Source organism: Centrocercus urophasianus, unplaced genomic scaffold (genome assembly GCF_019232065.1).
Source record: "Centrocercus urophasianus isolate 14NV4802_14NV808 unplaced genomic scaffold, USGS_Curo_1.0 seq_34, whole genome shotgun sequence".
NCBI classification, from domain to species: Eukaryota; Metazoa; Chordata; class Aves; order Galliformes; family Phasianidae; genus Centrocercus; species Centrocercus urophasianus.
The window spans coordinates 1,188,224-1,197,603 of record NW_024884911.1 but is presented as its reverse complement, the minus strand read 5'-3'; the positions used below and the strand labels follow the sequence as shown (position 1 = coordinate 1,197,603).

The window sequence follows — 9,380 nt, the reverse complement described above, 5'->3', positions numbered from 1 at the left end:
AGGAATAGATTAATTCTTATATAAATTATGCCTGATTTACACTCAACTCTTAGAAGAACTTTTGGTTTCAAATAGGGACGTAGGTAGAAAATAGGAGGAAGCCAGTAGAAAGTTCAGGATGTGTTGGACAAATTTGAGACAGACATATTTTCTATCAGCCTGATGTTTTTCAGCCCTTCTTTTTTGCACAGTTTGTTCCTATAGCAGCTGACCATTACCTGAAAGGTAACAATTTTCCTCTATGATCTTTCACTTATGGGCATCGAGGGGACATTGGGCCATGGCTGAGGCAGTGTCCATGATACGTTATTGAAGCTGATACAGCCTCAGCAGTGTCATCAGCTGGATCAGCAAAACTGACCCTACAAGGAAGATGTGAAGTTTTATGTCTTTCACTGGAGTTTAATCTGTCATAATCTTACTCTTATTTCTTCTCAGCAGTTTGAACTTTTACTAGTAGTAAAGACTTGTAGTAAAGACTTTTACTTGTAGTAAAGACAGATTGTCCATGTTGATGACCTCAGGAGTGGAAAACTCCTTCAGCAAATGCAATTGTATTCCATTTAAGATTATTTTTGCTTTTAAATATGTGAATTCACTTCAATTACTGCTTGATATAAAGAGCATTAACATGCACACCTACATTTTTTTCTTTGGAAAGGCCTCTAAGGCAGAGCTGCAGAGTTACTGCCCTCCCTCTCTTTATTCACCAACCACTCAATTCTTTTTTGTGGACTGACTTCGTATGGATTGTTCCTCTCAGTTGTAACGTGGCCCATGCTTACGGCCTTTCTCAGTGCATGAGTGAGGTGATGTTGTTTCCTTTTTCGTTTTTGAGACAAAGGGATAACTGCTCTCCCTATCCCTGCAAACTGAACTGCTCTGTGAAAGAGATGTCATGTTTTCCTGCTGTGCTTTTGAATGCAAATGACAGTCACCAGCATCATTTCTGTGGATGTCAGCTTGAGGAAGGACAGGTTCTGTGATGTTGAGGATGCCAGTTAATGTGGTTTGCAGGAAGTACAGGGAAAAAGAGTGTATTTCAGGTGGGCCCTATTTAGATTTAGGGAAAAATGTTGTTAAGTCCTATTAAAATGATTATACTTCTGGACACATGAAGAAACAGAGCTTTAAATACCAAGAGAATGTTATGGGAAAAAATGTGAAGGACTACAAAGGGACCTTTTGAAACTGTTGATGATGCCCAAATGGTGACAACATCCCACTTTCATCTCCTTTAAATGTATCTAGGCCTTAGTTGTTTTGTGTCTTCAGTGAAGGCAATAACTTGTCTACTTCCTCAAGGAGCATTGAGTCTACACACACTCCTCTCAGAAGCTCTCAGGTGAGTGGGAAGTGCAGGTAAGGGAATGATAAAATATGGAGAGCAGCTTTTAATCCAGATATTGCTTGCTCTTCCAAATCAAGAACTAAATGTGCTATGCAACAAGCTGAAGAACATTTGGGATTAGAAACTCTTTTAATAGAAGGGAACGCAGCGATTCAGTTGGTGCTCCACTCTCCAGAACAGTTGTCTCCATGAAATCTCAACACTCAGACACTGCCAACACTATTTAATTATTGGAGATTTTGACAGCTCCATCAGCAAACAAGAAGTCAAGTCAGATAAATATTTTTAGAAGTTCCCACATCCTTTCCAGCCACATGTGCCCATTCTGTTGGTCTGGATTGTCCTCCTGAACCATAAAATGTTTGCATCTGCTTCCCATTACTGTCCTTCATTGTGAATTCTGTAATGTCAGCAGTGTTTCTGCCCTACTGGTTTTTGTACAAGTAGATAACACTTTCTTCCTTAAGAATTTGTTCCTAAGGAGAAAAAAAGTAGTTCTTTTCCAAACAGTTGTCAAGAACTCCTAAGCCTTCTGGAGCATCGCACAAAAGCAACTTAATCCTGCTCTCTGCAAATGTCGTGTTGCCTTGATGTCTCTTAACAGGAATTTAAATTGTTGCTACAACATGAGCAACAATCACACCCCGTGTCATTGCCGCGTGCCACGAATCACATGCAGAGAGCTGTCGGGAGAAACAATAACACATCAAGGATGAAATGGCTAAAGTCTTGTGTGAGAGATAGTGTCATCGTTCCAGATTGCTCACTGTTTTTTTTCTTTGTGCTTCTACTGGATGCTTTGAGACTGAATTGGGTCATGGATCTGTAGGGGGGTGGAATTTGCTGTGTAAAGGGAAAAAACAAAGTTTAGTGTAGCTAGGGCTTGGTGCTTTCGTAAGGATGTACTGAAAGTAGTTTTGCAGTGTGACCTATCCTACAGCTGCAGTGTAGAGAAAAAGGGATTGTTACTGCTGTGCTGCTGGGCAGAACGGTGAACAAGCTAGCTCAAGATTTGCCTGCAGGCATTAACTACTCCATTAAAGTTTATTCTCTTATTTTTTATTTATTTATTTTTTGCACTAAATCCTCCTAAGAACATTCATCTATGCATGTTCTTGCAGTTTCAGCTCATCTGTTTCTAAACTGGATTAAGGTAAGCCTTACATTGGCTACACAGGCAGGAGCAGACAATTGCACATTGCATAGCATGAGCTCTCAGCTGGTCAGATGTACAGCAGCTCAGTATTAAAATGGCATTAGCATCCCAAATGCTGCTGAGAAACATGTAACAGCTTGGGTTTAGTGCTGTGCTGTCACAGATGTAATTTGCAGGCTTGCTGCCTGCCTGCAGGTATTGTAGGTAGAGGGGATGTGCAGTTCAATTGCTTGTGCCCTTTAAACCTAGTACAGAACAAGAGAAAATAACCAATTAGTTTATAGTAGCTCTTGTGGACTCTTCCTCCCTCTAAGGCTGGAGGCCCCAACTCTTCCTTTGTTCAGAATGGTCGGTATCTTACTTCCAAACTCTCTGCAGGTTTCGTCTTTGTCTCTCTGTGCTTTTCCCATTTAGAAAGGGGTGTAATGGAGAAGCCTTCTGTCTCCAAGATGTTGCACACCTCGCCTGGGTGTATGTTTGATGATGAATACAATCTCTCTTATAGTTAGTTGGTGAAGTGCAGACCTAGCTAAGCGGCTTTCCCTGATTGTTAAGTTTATCTGGAGGTTCAGATGTTGTTCAGGAGAGTAGCGGTGGTTTTGTGTGTAGTTGTACAGCACTGCTGAGCTCTTCACCTTTCTGTGGAGGTTATAAGCAAAGCCTGGTTTCATGCAGTTTAAAATAGCTTTATGAGGCAAAGACTAAAAATACTAGGGCTCGATTTAAGTCTAAAACAGATCAACTGTGCTAAAAAACAGCAAGAAGATAAATCATTCCAAGATTCCAAGCCTCCTTTTTTCCTTTTTTCCTTTTTTTTTTTTTTTTTTTGTCTTTTATAAACTTACAAACTTTATTTTTAGCTTTTTGAAATATTTGTCAGTTTATCTGCTCAGCCTGGTTCCAGTTGGATGTTTGAGGAGCGGAAGCCCTGATGTTAGTAAAGCTCTACATGTTTGTGAATCTAGCAGCTATGCTGAGCAAAAGAACCAAATCTGATAAAAATACAGGCAATTCAGATATTACACATACATGAAAATTCAGCTGTTATCCCCACGGTTGGTTGCAGCCTGCTGGTGAGTGAATACATGCACTGACTGCTCAGTCAGGCTGCACAGGTCTTAAATAGGAGTAGAACACGATATCTTAGGCTTGGTAGGAGTATTGTGGCAGGGAAGGGCGAAGGGGAAATTTCAGAGGCAAAGGACACAAATCAATAAGAATTCATTCTGTTCCACTGCTTCTAGAACAACTTGTTTTGTAAGCAGCGCAGTTGTGAGCATAGGTGGATATATTTGGGAAGGGTAAGACACAAGGCAGACTCAAGTCCTGGTTCTTATTTGAAATACAGCTTGGTCATACCAAACTGATGGCATAAGAAGGCTTTAATAAAATCATAAATTTCATTTGCTCTCCCTCCAGGGCAGGCAACTCAATGTGCATGTTAATGTTATTTGGAGCCTTCAGTTTATATGGCAGTGTTTTATTCCCTTCCTGTGCAAGGAAGGAGGTTTGTTTGTATAATTTCACTCCTGTTAGCATGTAAAAATAGGGTGAGAAGAACCAAATGTTCATCTTTAGGTGATGACGAGGTGTTCACAGGCACGAGGTGATAGTAAGAATGCTACTAGCATCAGACGAAGGTGACCTTCACCATGAGACATTATGAAAACCTCTTATTGATGCATTTTTGGCACAGTTATGCTTTGCCAGCAATAATTTCAAACGGTTCACGATTAGATATGATGCTCTCGTATCTCTACACCTCCTTTAACTACATGATGTGTAGTCATGTGCTATAGGCATTGACTCAGCAACGTTGAGTCTTAAGTTGATGAACTTTGAGTACTTATTTGTCCTCCATGAATTTGAAGTTGGATTAGAGTGTGTTGTTTTCTGAATATGGGTGAATTCAGCATACAATGTGAATTTGCCTGCAGTTCAAAATGATACCTTATGGCAGCATTTGGGGTATCACAGAGGTGCTGTAACTTTCTTTTGGCTTTTGGGAATATCTTTTTTGTGTTCATCTCTGGGTGTACATTTTGTGACTCTTGTTTGTCTTTCCAGTCAGGGTTAAAATCTCTGAGCATTTCTCTAACAAGCACCTGGTAAAATCCTCTGTGGTATTAATCAGCCAAGAAAACTTTCATTTGGTGTCTTTCATCTGAAGAGCATCTTTGAAGCCCATTCCCATTTCTATTCTAAATGCTGCTTTCCTAGTGGTCTTCACACAGAAAGCTCTTTCAATTAGAGAAGAAAATCCTCTGGAATTAATTTTCACTTCTGTACTGCCATTTCCAATAATCAAATGGGACTTTGAGTCAGCAGCTTGGAGCATCAGTCTGTTGGTGGACCTAACCCTAGAGCCTCAGCCAGGGTAACGAGTGTCAGTGAAGGACAACCAACTTACTGCAGAACACAGCTGAATTTTTGCAGGTATATCCTCTGAGAGTGAGAGCCCTACTGAATGTTTAAGCCTTCCCTCTACAGCTCTTTTATTTAATTTATTTATTTTATTTGTGATTTTTGCATGTGGATCCCATTCGTTTTCAGTGGTGACTTTGTGACATCGGTCCTGTGACAGTGCATGTCCCTGGGAGGGACAATGAGGCAGTGGCTGTAGAAGAAGGTGCTGGGGTCAGGCAGGCAAGCAGGCTTCGTGCACTCTTACAGATCATTCATTGTAGCTCATTAAGTTAGAGAAGCACAATAAGCACACAAAGTGCCTTCATTTCTGTGCTCTGAGGAAAGCTTTCTTCACTCATGGAAGACTGAGTGGAAAAGGAAACCCAAGCCTCTGTAGCTGCTGCTTCTGGGATGAAATGGGAGGAGATCCAGTTCTAACTGGGCTTTGAAAAATGTTGTCAGAGTGACTGCTCTGACCACTGAGGATTTCTGGGTTTGCAGAGGGCTTCAGTCTTCCATCAGAAGGGTCTGGGCTTCTGCAGAGCATTTAGTCCTGATTTCCACATATAACTGCAGCATGCAGCATCCTAGCATCATTTAAAAAATAATAATAATAAAAAGAAAAAGTAACTTTGTTCTAGAGAGAATTAAAGGAAAGAAGCTTTTCCTTTCCCTTAGAAAGTAACTGGTACTTGACCCTTAAAAAAAGCTCTGCGGAGGAGCAGTTCCCAGCTGGTGGGAAGACTCACTGTGTGGGTTCATGTGTGTTGTTACAGAAACAAAACTCTGCTCTGCTACTGATGGCCCTCACAGCAGAATCTCTGGGCTGTTTTCAGCCTGAATGGGGGGAGAGAAAGGCTGCTGAAGACTGGTATGTAATGTTATTACACTGTTTTCTTGAGGGCTTGCAATTATAGATCATTGTGTCATCACAGGATAGCCTGGAGATCCTGTGCGATACAGGAAACCCTGGGCAGGTCTCTTGAAATAGTAAGGGTAGATAAAAATGACAAACTAATGAGATACAGCCAGCTTGTTACTTAGCATGACTTCACCAAAATCAGCTGTGCTGTATCACTGAAATCTTCCCTGGAACATTCTGACTATATAATAGAAGCACAACATTCTCAGACTATAGGATGTCGTGTCCTTTTGAAATGCAAATCCAAGCTCAGACTTTTCTGGGGGGCCTTCCTATAAGCTGTCCATACACGAGGCATCAAATTGATTATCCTACTTCGAGATTAAGATCTGAGCCTTCGCATCTCCAGGCAAATCAGAGCAGGGCTGGAAGATGTGAAGAACAGATCTGGAGAGTGCACGGCTCAGGCAGCAGCACTGCATGGGTACCCATAGGGTTTGAGAGAATTGCACGTCCATTTCATTTGCCTCTGTGCAGTGCTGTGTATCAAACTGGTATCGAAGCAATGATTCCCTCATCCTCCACGAGGCCAGAACACGCATAGAGGAGCACTCTTTCACACTCTGTGCAGCTATGGGGTGTCGCACTGGACTGAGTGTTTCCTGACTTTGATGCTCTGCATGCGGAGCCCATATTTGTTCATGTTTACACATCTTGGCAGGAAGGGAGTCGCTCTGTTTTGTATCCTCTGGGTTTCTTTGCAGTGGTTTCAAACACTACCAGGCGAATAACGAACTCAGCAGGTCTTCCAGCAGCCTGCATCCCACCGGGCAGAGCTGGTGTTTGGCAGCAGGAAGGAACACAGATTGCTGATGTAAACCTCAGCCCTACAGCCTCGCCAGCATGCAGATATGTGGAAAGCTCCCATTCCCTCCAAATAGGGATAGGAAAGCGATGGAGATACTGCGATAGATCATTCAGCTTGTTCCCTCCTCCTTCCTCCCACTTCAGTCCACCTGGGCGTGCATTGCAAATCTTTTCACAGCAGCTGGGCATTGAGGAGTCATTCAAAAGCACCTGTTGCTGGATGTGCTGGAGCTGTGCGTCCAGACGGTAGAATCCTGCCGACCACAGCGTAAGTGAATGTGTCATTAAATCCCAGGCTTGTGGTTGGGTTTTATGTAGTTGATGCTTTGACGCTGAATTTCATTCTGTTTTGAGCCTTTTTGGGGTTAACTGCTGAACGTCCTCTGTCAAATCTTGTCTTCAGCTGTGTTGCTTTTATTCAGTGCTTGTCTTGCTTCAAGCAGTGCTTTAAACCATCGTGTTATGTGCAGAGGGCCCAGAAAGTCAGGCAGTTCCTGCCCTAAAAATTGGAAGAAATAAAGGACTCACAGGATTTCCAATGAGGAAACTCGGGCACAAAGACTGTTAAATGAGTTGTTGCTGTGGTGGGGGTAATCGGGGCATCTATTGCAAGGCTGTCTTTATGCTTCTGAATTTTGATCATGTGTAATATCTCTTAAAATGATTTTTTTTTTTTTTTTTTTTTTTTTTTTTTTTTTGTTTACAAGGAAAGGCAACAAAGAATCCAAAAGCAAACCTGAAAGGTGTAACATTTATTATAAACTGAAGTTATAGCATGCTTTCCTCTGAAGGACTTTTCATCTACTGCATTTATTACTGCAGGGAGTAACAAGGAGTTGCTGTCATCTGAATGACTTCATAATGCAGGAGGGAAAGCTGGGAGTACAAACAGCCACAAAAATTAATGGCTTATATTGGGGTGAAGCTTTCCTCCCTGCAAACAAGCAGCAAATGGTGCTCAGTTCGGTGCATTCCAGAACTGGCTTCCTCTTGGTGTTCTTTAGAACTAAGGATCACGTTTCAAGCTGAAATCCAATGAGCTGAAATTTCATTTATGTTCAGGATCAATGAGGTTAAATGCAGTAAGCCAAAACTGTCATTAAAAGGCAATTTTGTAGATTGATTTGGGCTGGAAGGGAACCTTCCCCTCATTCCAAAGTTTCCTTCAGTCTGTAAATAAACTCTGGGGGGAAAAAAAACAACAACCGAGTCCTGGGTCTGAAAGCCAAATCTAATGCCTGAGGTGCTCTGCACTTCTTAAGGACAGTAACTACCAGGGAAGATGAAACAGGTAGTGTGGATGTATGGTAATATAACAAGGAAACAGGTGGTACTACAAGGGCCTAAAAGTAAACTGTGCAAAACCAGATCTGCAGCTGATGAAAACTGGCTGAACTCTGTGCAAAGTTGAACCCTATTGCTTTACATTTTGTTTTGCAGCAGAACAGTTGAGGCGCTCCAACACACTTGAGTGTGGATGGATGGATGGAACAAAGTACAATTTCATTCAGTTGCTGTAAATATTTATGAACATAGCCATCATTGGTGGGGAATGTGTTGTTGCTCAGCATTAATAAGATGGAATGAAAAGGACAAACGTGCCTGAGGCTCATGAAGCCAGATCTGGAGCCCACGAAATTTATATAAGCATCTGTTCCTTCTTAGATACCCTTCTGAAACTCCAGACAGGTAGGTAGATATCTGTGCAGAGTTACAGGCGCCTATACCTATAGGAGCCTTCAAGCTAGGAACTATTCCTTCATTGGTACTGATGTATTGAATTCTTAGAGGAAGTTCTTTGGTTCTTGTAGGCAGATGCATGGAGTCAGCGGTGAGTTCCTTCTGTGCTGGCTCTTCCATCCCTCAGCTTCATTCTTCCCTGTGCTTCTGTTCCCAGTGAGCACAACACTGATGAACCAGATTGCATGACGTTGGCTGCCTAGAGGGTCGTAGTCACTTGAGTGTGCAAACGTCTACAAGTTCAGGGTCTGATAGTTACTCTGAATCATTAGGAAAAAGAATTCTTTAACTTACTGGAAGATTGGGAAAGGCAAGGGTTTTTGGGTATATTTTTTGCCTCTTCTCACTTCTTCTCTTCTTTTTTTGAAGCTGAAGCAGGTTTTTTTTCCTTCTCTTTTTCTTCTTTTTTTAACCAAAGACATCCATTCCAAACAAAAATCTCCCTTCATCCCTGATATCAAAGTGATGAAGAATTTGGTTTGGCTGAAGCATCCTCCTGTGCGGAGTGATCTGGCTTGTGGCTACATCACAGATTCTGCATGTGACATAATCTCTGTTATTTGGTCCTTGTTTGTGTCTTATCTGTAGCCACACAAACAGCAGTCTGGTTTTCAGGAAGAGGATATTGGAAAGGGGAAGAATTGCACTAAAGAGCAGTTGATTTTTTTTCAGGTTCGACTTTCAAACGTAGCCCAATCTTTTTTCAGAATGGATTATATTGTGGCTTTCTGTGCCACAAAGAACGAGATCTGCATCGTGCAATACTCACACTTTCTCCTTTATGGGACTATCTAGAGAAGTATTTCCATCCTGCCCTGTACTGTTCTAATATGCTGATTACTTTACAGAAGAGAGGAAGTGCCACAGTAATCATAAGTAGATAAAGCTCCAGTCAAACATCTTTCTTCACTTTTAGTGCTAGCCTGACACCTTAGGGACCCGTTTTGTAGGCGAATCCATTTGTCAGAGTTCTGGCTAACACCTCCACACAGCCAGAT

General features: G+C 41.8%; 1 protein-coding gene across 1 annotated transcript in view; it reads left to right on the top strand.

Annotated features, from left to right (window-relative positions):
- The first annotated feature begins 6,686 nt into the window (after positions 1-6,686).
- TNC (tenascin C) overlaps positions 6,687-9,380 on the top strand; it is an 81,503-nt gene continuing 78,809 nt past the window's right edge. Inside the window, exon 1 of the mRNA XM_042830597.1 lies at positions 6,687-6,910. The gene's annotated coding sequence lies outside the window, so the exon portion shown is untranslated. The remainder of the gene's footprint in view (positions 6,911-9,380) is intronic.